The 14,842-nt window shown below is 39.5% G+C and overlaps 1 protein-coding gene across 4 annotated transcripts in view; it reads right to left on the reverse strand.

Annotated features, from left to right (window-relative positions):
* Positions 1–260: 260 nt before the first annotated feature.
* RCL1 (RNA terminal phosphate cyclase like 1) overlaps positions 261–14,842 on the reverse strand; it is a 103,392-nt gene continuing 88,810 nt past the window's right edge. For 2 of the 4 annotated variants that reach the window (XR_002771087.1, XR_002771084.1), the window contains one exon: positions 10,738–12,336. The gene's annotated coding sequence lies outside the window, so the exon portion shown is untranslated. Of the gene's footprint in view, positions 807–5,516; positions 5,532–10,737; positions 12,337–14,842 lie in introns of those variants that run through there. The other 2 variants (XR_002771086.1, XR_002771085.1) reach the window with 2 other exon arrangements.

The raw sequence follows: 14,842 nt of genomic DNA on the forward strand, positions 1-14,842 counted from the left end.
TGCTCTGCAAGAAGAAACCACAGTTCCATAACAAGCACTCTAAGTCTTTATGCCACAAAAGAATGGAATCAGCAACAAACTTTAGTCTAAGTTTTTCTTTAAGAACCTATGATGTGGCTCGCTGCACATAACACAGTGGTTCTGGCGCCAGCCACATACACTGAGGGTGGGGGGGGGTTCAAACCCGGCCTGGGCCAGCTAAACAACCATTGACAACTGCAACAAAAAAATAGCTGGTGTTGTAGTGGGTGCCTGTAGTCCTAGCTACTTGGGAGGCTAAAAAAAAAAAAAGAACCTACAGTGTTCTAGCACTGTTCCAGGTTTTATGCATACTGCCTAAAATAAAAGTACAAGAAACCTTGAGAAATGTATAATTTTCTTTACAATCAAAATCAGCATTCTTTTTATGAATCCTCTGATGATGAGACTTTTATTTTTAAAAAGCAACACAACATAGCTAATCCTTCATTTGCCTTTAGAACAAAAATAAGGACCTTAACACAAACAATCAAAATTTCACCAGCTCCAAGCCTCTCATCTACTGAACTTTCTTCTTGGTCATAAAAAGTCCAATCTTTCAGACTGAAATCTCTCCTTCAAAGTTATTATATTCACTGGCATCTGAAAAGGTACCTATAAATGTCCACCAAAAAGTCATAGACATGAGCTGATGAACTCACCTGGGAGGAAAAGAGGCTAAGTCTCCAAGGGGGAGGTAAGTGCTTCACTCCAACAGCTCTTCATCTTCCAGCTTAGTGAGCAGCTGAGGTGCTGACAGCTCATCCAAGGGCCAGATCATCTTGTCACTGAGGGACATTTATTCACACAAAAATGACCTTGAACCCACTGGTGGTCAGGATCCTAGTCTCCTTTTCAAGGAATCTCCGTGCCCCCTTCGCAAAGCGGTGCCTAACTGTCTAACCAGAGTCATCTGAGCCCCAGCTCCAGCCCAGTCAAGATGCTCAGTTACATCAGCCAACACGGGGAATATTGCTATTAGAACAGTGGTAAATGACTGACTGATGTGATGATAAGCGTCCTGAAAATGGATAACTCCTTCTTGGAGCAAATGGTATAGTCACCTGTCAGTTATCCAGTTCAAGGGGAGAGGGTTAGGGGCATGATAAGAAGGCCATTTAAAGTGACCAGCACAAGAGAAAATTCATACTAATTCTAAAACAAGTAGCATTTGTACCTGTACCCTTTCTTTTCTCAAAAAGATTAGAATATTTTATTTCAGAATATTATGTGCCCAGAGCCAGAAGCAAGAAGCAATAGACTTGAAAGGTTCTGCTTCTAAGGGATCTTTAAAGATTGAGTATAGCAATGAGAACCCAGTTCAATCTCTAAGGGATGACGTCCTGGAAAGCTGGCAGAGCACGACAGACATCATTTTTTAAGCAGTTTCTATGTGCCAATTTCTATTTTTTTGCTATACATGTATGACTTTCATGCATTGTCTCACATGAACAAACAAAGCTTTGAGGGGAGTGCTGTCAGGATCTTCTCTCTACCAGCAGGAAAACAGAGATTAAGGAACCTCACGACTTTGTCTATAAAATGGGGAAAGTGGTGAGGATACTCTGAGACCGCATTTGTGAAGACCTCAAGGCAGTGTTGCCATTTTGTGAGAGTGATGAAGGGGACAGAGGATCCTCCTACTGGGACACCGTCCATGTCCAGGAAAAGCGCTCAGCCCAGGTGCAGTAATACTGTGATTTGGGGGATGAGAAGAATGTGGGCCCTCCAGGCACATTGCTGACCTCAGACCATCACTGATTTCTTTAGGAAAGGAGGTTCACACATACTAAACTTATTTTAGTTCCCATCCAGATCGTTTTTTAGCCCTTGTCCAGAATTGCTCAAGTTGGGAAAACAGGAGTCATCTGTTTCTTTTATTGTTGTGAAATTTTTCTCAGTGACCAAAGCTGAGTGTTTTCTGCAAGTACACTCTTGCTTCTTATCACAACCTCTCAGAACAAGCTTTTCCTCTTTGATTCATGAGTATTATAATATTTTCTCCCTTTTAAAGCATACTCACAAAAGTGACTTTGCTCACAATTCCACAGATGATAAGAAACCAAAGTAAAGCATAATCTCTTGATACTAGCTCTGCAAGTCATAGTTTGTCAGTATTTGGGCAAAATCTCCAGGGAATACTTGGTCTATTTTTTTATTCTATTTGCTCCACAGCTACACTCCTCTTATCTGCTCCAATATGACAATTTTGTTTAAAAACATAATGATAATATAGTCTCCTAAGTAAACCACCACATCCATCTCTTCACCCATCCATCTCTTTATGTTGCTCTGAGAAAACAAAGAAAAAACCCACCTATTTCTTTTGGAGCAGGTACCAGATCAGACTTCCTAAGTAGAAATCAATGTGGTAGGTTGCCAAGCACTCTCTCTGAAAGCACTGTAATGAACCCTTAATGCATTAATGATCTCTACAAAGATCCCTCCCTAGCAGAAAGGCAGAAATGAGTTGTTGGGAAGGAGAGATAATATGCAGTCTTCATAAAAGCCACAGTCCTCAAAAACTTGTATCTAAATGCACCAGAATCTCAGAGGTTGGGGGGTGGGGTGAGACTTTATAAATGTAGATTCCTACAAGTAATTACATTAGGCAACTATTATATAAATAGTTACATTAGGTAGATATTCTAATCTGATAGGTCTAGGATAGGGCTTAAGACTGTTTTCATTCTTTTTCTTTTTTTTTTTAGACACAGGGTCTCATTCTGTCCCCCACCCTGACATACAGTGGCATGATCATAATTCACTGCAGGCTGAAACTACTGGGCTCAAATAATCCTCCTGTCTCAAGCTTCCAATTAGTTGGGACTACAGATGTGTACCACCATGTCTGGCTAATTTTTTTGTAGAGACAGGGTCTTGACATATTGCCAGGCTGGTCTCGAACTCTTGGCCTCAAGCAATCCTCCCACCTCTGCCTCCCAAAGTTCTGGGATTATAGGTGTAAGTCACAGTGCTCAGCCAAAATTCTGTATATTTTTAATGTTAATTTTAAATATGGCTATCACACATACAGAAAAATATAAAAATCATACCCATACAGTGTAAAGAGTTTGCACAAAGTAAACCACACCGAGAAAACTGATCAGACCAAGAAATAAAACTAATAATAAAAAAAGCTAGCATCCAGAATCCCTTTCACATTTTTTCTATTTTTTTTTTTATTAAATCATAGCTGCGTACATTAATGCAATCATGGGGTACAATGTGCTGGTTTTATATACAATTTGAAATGTTTTCATCAAACTGGTTAACATAGCCTTCACAGCATTTTCTTAGTCATTGTGTTAAGAGGTTTATATTCTACACCTAGTTAATTTCACATGTACCCTTGTAAGATGCACCATAGGCGTGGTCCCACCAATTACTCTCCCTCCACCCATCCTCCCCCTTCCCTTCCCCTGCTCTCCTCTTTTCCCTTCCTCTTGGGCTATAATTGGGTTATAGCTTTCATAAGAAAGCTATAAATTGGTTTCATAGTAAGACTGAGTACATTGAATACTCTTCTTCCATTCTTGAGGTACTTTGCTAAGAATATGTTCCCACTCCATCCATGTAAACATGTAAGAGGTAAAGTCTCCATCTTTCTTTAAGGCTGCATAATATTCCATGGTTCACATTTTTTTCTAGATTCTGCTTCTTCTCTCAAGATTAGTCAATATCTTGACCTCTAGCAGTATAGATTGATTTTGGCCTTTATTTGAACTCCATATAAATGAAGATACATACTATGTATGTATTTCTATGTCTGGCCTTCTTTGTTAAACATTATGTTTGTGAAATTTATTTTGTCACTTTATTTGTGCTTTGTTCATTTTTATTGCTGTTCTGTTGATGAACATTTAGGTTGCAATTAGGGTCTGTTCCCCATAGTGCTGCAATGACATTCTTGTACATGTCTTTTGATGCATATATGTATGCATTTCTGTTGGGTATGCATCTAGGACTGAGTAAAAGAAGCAGCACATGTTTAGCTTTAGTAGAGACTGTCAAATAGGTTTTCAACATGGTTGTATGGAATCTGACCATTTTTAAACTGCTTTCTAGTTGATTCTGATGTCAAGTTGGTAACTGCTGAACAATTTGAAAGCAGTCACCATGTTGCCTTCTTTCTCTTGTTCCCAATGGATTAGACAGTATTTTACACATTGTAAGAGATCAAGAAATAGCTGTTGGATTAAGTTCTGATTAAATTTTTCACATGTATTAAATGAGAAACAATAAAGGCTCTCTTTACTTTCTGATTATCCTTTCTTGAAACACTTTCTTTTTTATTGTTGGGGATTCATTGATCCCACAGAACCAGGTTACACTGATTGCTTTTGTTAGATAAGGACCCTCTTATATTTGTGTCCCAACCCTAAAAGATGTACCATAACCCCTGAACCCCCATCCCCTCCTTCCTTCCCTTTCTTAGTTCTCCCCATCCCCCACCCTCCATTGTATACTGGAACCTTAATTGTCCTCAAATCAGAATTGAGTACATAGGATTCTTGTTTCTCTATACTTGTGATGCTTTACTAAGAATAATGTGCTCCACATCCATCCAAGTTAATACAAAGGATGCAAAGTCTCCATCTTTTTTAGTGGCTGAATAGTATTCCATGGTATACATATACCACAGCTTGTTAATCCATTCCGGGGTTGGTGGGCACTTAGACTGTTTCTACATTTTGGCTATTGTAAATTGAGCTGCAATAAATAGTCTAATGCAAGTGTCCCTGTGGTAAAAGGATTTTTTTTTCTTCTGGGTAGATGCCCAGCAAGGGGATTGCAGGATCAAATGGAAGGTCTAGCTTGAGTTCTTTGACGGTTTTCCATACTGCCTTTCAAAAAGGTTGCATTAGTTTGTAGTCCCACCAGCAGTGTAAAAGTGTTCCCTTCTCTCCACATCCATGCCAACATCAGCAGTTTTGAGACTTTGTGATGAGGGCCATTCTCACAGGGGTTAGAAGATATCTCAGGGTGGTTTTGATTTGTATTTCTCTAATAATTAGGGATGATGAGCATTTCTTCATGTTCATTAGCCATTCATCTGTCTTATTTAGAGAAGGTTCTATTCATCTCTCTTTCCCAGTGATCTAAGGGATTATTGACTCTTTTTACTTTTCTTGAAATGTTATAGAATAGTATCCCAAATGAGATGAGATAGTAAAAAGGAGGCCAGTCTGTTCTCCCTTCATAAAGACCACCTCCCAAAGGTCAAATTCTCTCAGACCCATCTAGAAAAAAATTCTAGGCTCGGCGCCTATAGCTCAACCAGCTAAGGCGCCAGCCACGTACACCTAAGGTGGCAGGTTCGAATCCCCAGCCCGGACCCGCCAAACAACAATGACAGCTGCAACCAAAAAAAAATAGCCGGGTGTTGTGGCGGGCGCCTGTGGACCCAGCTACTTGGGAGGCTGAGGCAGGAGACTCGCTGGAGCCAGGAGCTGGAGGTTGCTGTGAGCTGTAATGCCACGGCACTCTACCCAGGGGGACAGCTTGAGGCTCTGTCTCAAAAAAAAAAAAAATTCTATTCAAATTCTACTCCTGACTTAATTATAAACACACTCCAATGCAACTTAACAAGCCTTTAGTAAACTTACTGAGTTTAAATACCATTTCAATAATTTTAACAAGTTCTAAAAGAAAACAGGAAGTTAACTCTCAGAGAGACCCCTTAGCACATTATTTCAAAGATTTGTTTACTAATTTCTAGAGCAGTGGTTCTCAACCTTCCTTTCATTGCTAGTAGCAACAAAAATAATTTTATGGTTGGGGGTCACCACAACACGAGAAACTGTATTAAAGGGTCACGGCATTAGGAAGGTTGAGAACCACTGTTCTAGAGACATTACACTTTGATTTTTGCCTCTATCTAGGAGACAAAACCTTCAGAGGTTTAGGTTAGTCCAAATTGTAAGTTGCAGAGTTGGCAATAACAGTCATTGATGTAGGCATGAGATCCCCAAACAGAAGAATGATTCTATACAGAAAGACTGAAAATCAGGACTAAATTTTCTCTTTTATGGGGAAAAGTTCATGTTCAAGACTAAAATACTAAAGGGAGATTAAAAATATATAGTATAATCATAATACTGTTTTTAAAAGTTATCTGCATACACACACTCATACCTGTAAATAACGAAAGAAAAAAAAAACCTTGAATGGGGAAACAGAGTCTCACATATATCAGTATGATAGGAAATTGTTTAGCCTTTATGAAAGACAAATTGACAATAACTGATTTCAGATTGTAAATGCACATGCTTTTTAACCCAGCAATTTCCTTTCTGTGATTATCCTTACAGATATGTTAGCACATGAGCCCAACCACAAATGTACAAAGATGTTTATTTCATTACTGAAAATATAGAAAATTGAAAACAATCTAAATGCTCATCAATAATGGAACTGTTGAAAGAAATCATGGTACATTATTCATACAGTGGAAAACTATGCAGTGTGGTTTCTGTAAGAATGTGGGAGGTAGTTTTCTATAGGTACTAACACAGACAATTGCTTATGATATAGTGTTAAAGGAAAAAAGCAACTCATTGAGCAATATTTGTGTAAAGAAAGAAACTTCCTATATATGACTCTGTATACACTAACATAGGAAATAAGCCTGGAAGGCAGTGTTGGTTATGGTTAGACCTGGGGAGAACAGAGGAATAAAGGGGAAAGGGATGCATCAGTTAGCGAAGGCTACTGTAACAAAGTACACAGGCTGGGTGGCTTAAACAAGAAAAAAATATTTTCTCAGTCTGGAGGCTACAAGTGCCAGTTGCTTTGGTTTCTTCTTTTTATCTTGTTTTTTTGTTTGTTTTGTTTTGTTTTGTTTTTGAGACAGAGTCTCATTTCATCACCCTTGGTAGAGGGCCATGGCATCATAGCTCACAGCAACCTTAGAATCTTGGGCTCAGGTGATCCTCTTGCCTCAAGCCTCCTGAGTAGCTGAGACTATACGCGCTCACCACAGCACCCAGCTATTTTTAGAGACTGGGTCTCCTTCTTGCTCAGGCTGGTCTCGAACTCCTGAGCTCAGGCAATCCACCCGCCTTGGCTTCCCAGAGTGCTAGGATTTCACTTCGCACCCAGCTTGCTTTAGTTTCTTCTGAGGCCTCTCTCCTTGGCTTGCAGCTGGCGTCTCCTCACTGTGTCCTCACATGGCCTTTGCCCTGTGAGAGCATATTATCTCTGGTGTCTTTGTGTACCCATATTATTTTAACTTAATTTCCTCTTCAAAGGCCCTGTCTCCAAATACTCACTGGAGGTCCTAGAGGTCAGAGCTTGAGTAATCCTCCCCTCTCTGCCTCCTAGTGGCTGGGACTATAGGAGCACACCACCACACCTGGCTTCTACACTATTTTTTAATGAAATAAATAAATTTAACAGTTCTCCCTTCAAAAGCTTGGAAATCAGACATACTCAGGGAACCTTTGGAATTGGCTAATGATCTTTAATTACCTATAATACCAAATCATTTAGTGTTAAGCTATTTAAAATATGTGATCCTTCAGAGATGGCATGTGATTCTTAGGATATGAAAACCAACTTATCTTCTCTGAGTTTTACAGGTTACAGTACTAAAATGAATATGGTTTTAAGTTAGTAGCCTTTTCAAGTAGTTATTCAAATTAAAGATTTTTTTCAAATGAGTGTTAGGAAATGCCTATGCTGCATTTCCTAATTAATTAGGAATTAGTTCTGCAAACTTTATTAATTAATGCTGCAAACTTTTTCTTAATTTATTCATTTTCATTAAGTCTTAATCACAACACCAATAATAATCATGTCATATATACTCATATACTTTTTCCCAAGAGATGCATATAGTATACTCATTAACTAAATAGTTCCCTTATATTTGCATTGTGAAATCACCTGTAGACAAATGTGCAAAGAATAAGAAAACAAAAGCCTATGACTCTAATACTCACCTGCTTTACCTCAGGGTTTGGAACTCAGAAATATCCATGATACTTGCTAGGTCCTGAGTTCAGCAATTTTTCCTTGGAGCCCACATGAGCAAACTACTGTTAAGTGGTGGGTTTATCAGTCCAGTATGGAGAAACACAGGATGTTCTGAACATCTACTAATAAGGAAAATGTTGCATATTCCCTGTGTGGTTATCTGGAGGATAAAGTAATGATGTCTTCCAAAGGGGCATATTCTTTTTGGGTTTTTTTTTCCTTTTTTCTTGGAAACTGACTTTAGTGTTGGAAAGAGTGGATTTCCCAGAGATAGAAATCAGTTTAAGTAATAAATACTGGAAATTTTGAAATTTTTCTTTTTGTGGTCAGTAATCCCAGTGATTTTTCCCCCCATTGGGGAGCTACTCAAAATTCCTAATTATTCATTTATCCACTGTAATCCAGCAGACTTGGAAATTGCATCTTCTTTACCATGCCAAATCTTGGAAATGACAGTAGTTTGCATTTACCAGGGCTTTTACAAATGAGCAGAGTTTCTTTTCTGTTCACATCTTTAGTAGTAATAAGCCAAAACAAACACTTGGGAGAATGACTATGAATAGATGATTAGAGAGGCGTGAACGGCTTCTAATATTACACCACTGAATGTGACATTGCACAAACTCTTTGGTAATAATGATATTATATTCGAAAATATTTCCTTCTCATAACTTTTAAGCCAAAAATTGGTTTAAATTAGTAATTATCTAAACATCTATCTCTATACTCAACTCCATACAAACTGGGAAGGTTAATTCTATTTGTCTACCTGCTGGAAAAAGAGTGGGAAAGACAGAGAGAATGGCCAACATTGCCAAGTCACTGCTCCTGTTTGGATTCAATTCTTTCATTTTTTCAGAGGTGGAATCTACACTCTTTTGTCCCCAGAGGGAAAGAAGCAGCCTCATTGCCAGGTTCTTTGGCAGGATTACGGAGGTGCCTGGACTCGCTGAGGTGGTTCCACGTGGGCAAATGAGCAGCAAGAGTCTAATGAGAGGTACTGAAAGAAGACCAAGGAAGAAAGGTGAAGAGGCTGCTGGCTGCTCTCCCTTGTTCCATCCTGGCAAGCAGTGGGGTGAGCTGCCTCTCACTAACACCAGGTCACCCTTCACAGTTTACATTATACACACAGTAACACCCCTGTCTTTCCCAACACCCTTTGAGGAAGAAATGGCAGGTTTACGCAGTAAATACTATTTTGTATCATCTCTCATTACATTTTCAGGCTTTGCAGTCACACTATTGGTATTCAAGTCTGCATTCAGTCACTTCTTGCCTTTGTTGGCTTAAGTAAGGTAATTAATTTCCTCGTGCCTTGTTTTTATTCTTCAGAAAGCAGTGATAATAATAACACCTGTTTCATAGGACTCATGTGAGAACAAAATGGGACGACAAGAGTCCCCAGTACACGACCCACTATATATTAATCTCTCAATAGTTGTTAGATGCTATTTGGTTTCCATCTCTCTTACCATGCCATAAAAGTTCTTTCTTTGCTTAAGATTATATAGTCATTCATATTTCCTTTTATGGTCTTATGTTATACATTTTAATCTTTTATCTATTTGGAATTAATTTGGGTTATGGGATAAAAGAAAGGATCTAACTTTGTTTTGTTTTTTTCCCTAATGGTTATAGGACATAATACTGTAAACCACAAAATTATTTTATTTATTTATTTTGAGACAGAGTCTCCCTTTTTCGCTCTCAGTAGAGTGCCATGGCATCACAGCTCACAGCAACCTCAAACTCTTGGGCTTAAGTGATTCTCTTGCTTCAGCCTCCCGAGTAGCTGAGACTACAGGTGCCCGTGACAATGCCCGACTATTTTTATAGACAGGGTCTTGCTCTTGCCCAGGCTGGTCTCGAACTCCTGAGCTCAGGCGATCCACCCACCTCGGCCTCCCAAGTGCTGGGATTACAGGCATGAGCCACCACGCCTGGCCAAAACAACAAAATTATATAATACACAATACTTGGCAAGGGTGAGGACAGGGCAATTCTTTCATAATCAGACCAGTTCAACTTTTTCTTTTTAAAAAATAATTTCTACATGGGATGCCTTTTCTTAAAAGGCTATGAAATTATTAGATTTTCTTGGTTCATCTTACTTTCTATCAAAAATAATGAAAAACAATTTATCTTCTCAAAATATTAGAGAAAGGAGAATATTCCAGAAAGGATATTCTTCAGAAATAAAATGAGAAAAATAGTGAAATACTGGCTATATCCTACTCCTGTCTAGTCTGGCAGGAAGGAGCTGTAAATAATCTCTATGTTTAGATATGTGAAGACAAAAGAACATAATGGGGATGGGGAGGAAGCATATCACAAGGAAAATATTTGTATTTTATTTGCTTGTATCTTTATTTTATAAATTAATATAGTTTAACAAAAATATATAAAATAGAAGATGAATGAAAAAGGAACAAGATAATGAAGGAAAAAAAAAGAGAGAGAGAGAGAGAGGGCAGCACCTATGGCTCAGTGAGTAGGGCGCCAGTCCCATATATTGAGGGTGGTGGGTTCAGCCCCAGCCCCAGACAAATTGCAGCAAAAAATTAGCCAGTCATTGTGGTGGGCACCTGTAGTCCCTGCTACTTGGGAGGCTGAGGCAAGAGAATCGCCTGAACCCAGGAGTTGGAGGTTGCTGTGAGCTGTGTGATGCCACGGCACTCTACTGAGGGCGATAAAGTAAGACTCTGTCACTAATTTAAAAAAAAGAGAGAGAGAGAAAGAGAGAGAATAGGAGCATAAATAGGAGGCAAGAATGAAGGGAAGGGAAGACAAACTACCACAGTTTTCTGCATGTTTCCTATAAGTGAGCCACAAAATTTATCTTTGAGCTTTCAACTGTCAATGGAGAGTCAAACATAATGTCCCAAGTTACTATAAACAAAATATGAAGCATCTTTAAGAAAAGAGCAAGGCCATTTCTCAGAAGCTACTGTTGGAGAATACGTAGAGGTGGATAATGTTGGTTATCTTCCCAGAATTCATTCTTTCCCTCATCCTTCCTACAGAAGCTCAATTTTGTTCAGGTATCTCCCCTTCCTTGTGTAGCATTTTTGATTGAATGAAGCTGGTTCCAAAGGCAGATAGATTAGTATAAGTCAACCAGTGATAGGTGTAGGAATGAGCATATGACTTAGTTTCAGCCAATAAGACACAAGGAGATGGTTGCTGAAGACTTCTAGGTAGGTTTTCTTGGCCTTAAGAGAGACTAATGATGAGACACTAAAGCTAGTGGCCCCCATGCCAGGATGTCCCACACTTGGGTCTTGGGCCTGAAACCTACTTTGCTGCTCAGCCTGCTGGTTGGCCTCCAACAGGTTGCAGCCAAATGTGACCTCTCCTTGTAAGTCTGGGGCTTTGGCTGTAATTTCCAATCTGGGGTGGAGTGTGAAAGAAACAACCCAAATCATCCCCTGCCTGCTTTCCTGGGTGGGGGCATCTCATCCCCACCCTCTCCCAATTCAGCCAGAATCCATCCTCCCACTTTCCCACCCAGAGAGGGAGCCTCCATCTCCTCCCTCCCTCTGCCAGCCAACCATGGGGCAGCACCTGCCCCAAAGCATTCAAACATTGTGGTGACAGCTGCAGCCAGGGGAACAATTCTTCTTGGGCTGCTTGAGGTCATTATGAAGCCCTCCTTGGGCCTAACTCCCACAGAGCCCTCCAATCCCCCCAGCCTGAAGGATATACTGGGGTTCAGAGGGACATTGATAACCCAGCTTTCTGAGCTGCCCCACACCTGGAATCTTGCCTCCAGTAGTCTCTCTCCAGCACCTGCTGGAGTAAGGCAGGGGCTTCTGGGATCCGCTGAAATGTCCCATCCACCCTGCCATGGCTCAGTCATCCTGGGCTTTAACTTCTTACTTTTCCTGTCTCTGTCCCACTCAGCTGCCTCTCTCATCCCAAGGGCTGGGCTAGAATGATAGTATCTGCCCCCATTCAACCTAACTTAGAGGCTGCCAGCAGGAAAATGGCAGCAGCTGGAGGTCCCCAACTGTGGAAGGGGCTTGTTGAGGTAATAAGATCCCCGTTTCTGGAGGTATGCACATCTCCAATGCCAGCCCTGAGATATTTTGCAGGCTTCTCTAGAAATGGGACTAGATGAATTCTGAGCCACTGTCCAACTCTACCTGAACAGAGAAGACCCCATTATACTCCATAACACATGCACAAAATACTTGTACTCACAAAATTTTAGCTGATTGTGAAAAAAATAAAAACAAAAAGAATGACATCGGAGAAGCAATTTTCTCTCACCTGAAGTCTGTGAAAGAAGCTGCAGTTGCTGCTGGCATCCATCTCAAAACCATGAGGGAATCCAGCCTAAGGACAAACAGAACATAAGGGAAGAGTCAAGACAATCGAAGAGAATGGATTGAAAGCCCTGATCACACTGTACCTGAAGTCGACCCTACTGGGTATCTATCCATAGGCACATCTTTGTTTACCAGTTTGATTCCAGTGTCTGATATTTGCAATCCAAATCGTGCTGATGCATACATACTCAAGTGTGTAAAAAATGGTCTATAATATCTCAGTCAAGCTAACACCCCCTCTCCTTATCCAACCACCAAAATCACAAATATCTCTTGAACATATACCTCATCCTGGCTTACTGTGCTAAGTTCCATGGATGTGATGCAATGGTGATGTGATAAGTGCTGTGACAGAGCACTTCATACCACAGGAAGGGAATTTGATTGACAGTGGGAGGCAAGAGACCTTCCCAGGAAGAGCCATTGAAATTTCAACATAAAGAATGAGGAGGCATTTGCCAGACATAGTGGGACTGAAATTAGTTCAGCAGAGATGGAGCTGAGATAATGAAGTGGAGAACAGGATACAATGAAGCTGTGAGAAAGACAGCTGCTTCCTAAGCCACACCAAGGATTTGGAGCTTTAGCCTAACGGCAATAGGATAGAAGAATTTAAGCATGGATGAAATAACATATGTGAATTTTCAAAAGATTATTCAGGAAAGGGGCCACAGTGGATGATGGGAGCCACATTAGGAGGCTTATGAAGTAGCCAGTGTGACAGGTGATGATGATGGTTGGACTAGATTGGTAGGTGTGGTGGAGTAGTGCAGCGATGGGAAAAAATGTGTAGGAACTGTAATCTACAACACTTGGGGATAATTCAGATGTGAAGAATGAAGAAAAGAGAGCAGGGAAGAACAAGTAACAGGTCTGTGACTTCTGCAACTGGGTAAAAGCTGGTGCTATTTCCTGAAACAAATAGTAGTAGCCAAAAGTAGCCTTAAGGGGAGTAAGGAATGATAACAAGTTTATCTTGGGGGTTGCTAATTTTTTCCAACTTTTTTTTTAAATAAAAAAAATGTTCAAGCATACAGAAAAGTTCAAAGAACAGTGAAATTTATATCCATATATATGCCCAACACATAGCTCCTACAACTAACATTTTGTTGTATTTTCAATATCATGCTACATACATAGTATCAATCCATCTTACTTAAAGTTGACACATTTCAAAGTAATTTGCAGTACATTTCACCCTTAAACAAATCAGGATGCATGTCCTCAACTGGATTTAACTATTTTTCTGTGCCTCTTTTTTTTGAAGTAAAATTTATATACATTGAAATGCACCTATCTTCAGTGAACAATTTGATGAGTTTTGACAAATGCATACACCTCTGTAACCAAAACTCTTACAGTAATACAGAACATTTATATAAACTATATGACTCTTGTAACTTGATATGTCCACTCATCTCTGTCTTGTCCTTAATATAATATCATTATATGTATTAAACATTCATTTATTAATAGGTTCATAGTCATTTTTTTGTTTAACACTTCAAAGACATCATTGTCCTCCACAGTATCTAAGGAGATGTTTATAGTCACTTTTTCCATATATCTAATGTGGTGTTTTCCTCTGGATGTTTTTAATATTTATTTTTAGTTTTCAAAAGTTGGACTATGTTGTGCCTACACATGGTTCTCTTTGTATTTAGCCCAATTGGGGTTGTCCTTGAATCTGTAAATACTCCCATACTTTAGAATATCTGGTAAAATTTTGGCCATTTCTTTCTTTAAATGAATTTTATGTCCCATTTTCTCTTTACTCTCCAGGAACTCCAATTACATGTATGTTAGGCCTTCTGTTGTTGTTACAGAGGTTCCTGTAACTGTACTCATTTAAAACATCTTTTTCTTCCCTTTGCTTCAAATTGAATAAATTTGATTGCTTTATCTTCAAGTTTACTAAATCATCTGCCATCTTTACTCTGTTATTATGATCTCTAGTACATTTTTCTTTTAATTTTTTTTTTTTGGCTAGGGCTGGGTTTGAACCCGCCACCTCTGGCATATGGGACTGGAGCCTTACTCCTTTAGCCACAGGCACTGCTCCTCTAGTACATTTTTATTTAAGATACTGTATTTTCTTTTTTTGAGACAAAGTCTCACTTTGTTGCCCTGGTAGAGTGCCGTGGTGTCATAAGCTCACAGCAACCTCAAACTCTTGGGCTCAAGTGATCCTCTTGCCTCAGCCTCCCAAGTAGTCGGGACTATAGGCATCTGCCACAGTGCCTGCCTATTTTTTTAGAGATAGGGTCTCACTCTTCCTCAGGCTGGTCTTGAATTCCTAAGCTCAGGCAATCCATCCTCCTTGGCCTCCCACAGTGCTAGGATTACAGGCATGAGCCACTGCAACTCACCAAGAGACTGTAATTTTTTAGTTCTAGAATTTTCATTTTGTTCTACTTTATAATTTGTGTTTTTCTCTTGATATTTTCTATGCTGTATAATGAACATACTTCCCTTTACTTCCATGAGTTGTTATAATACTTATAAAATCTTTA

The sequence above is a fragment of the Otolemur garnettii genome, unplaced genomic scaffold, assembly GCF_000181295.1.
Source record: "Otolemur garnettii isolate 467f Iridium unplaced genomic scaffold, OtoGar3 scaffold00006, whole genome shotgun sequence".
NCBI classification, from domain to species: domain Eukaryota; kingdom Metazoa; phylum Chordata; class Mammalia; order Primates; family Galagidae; genus Otolemur; species Otolemur garnettii.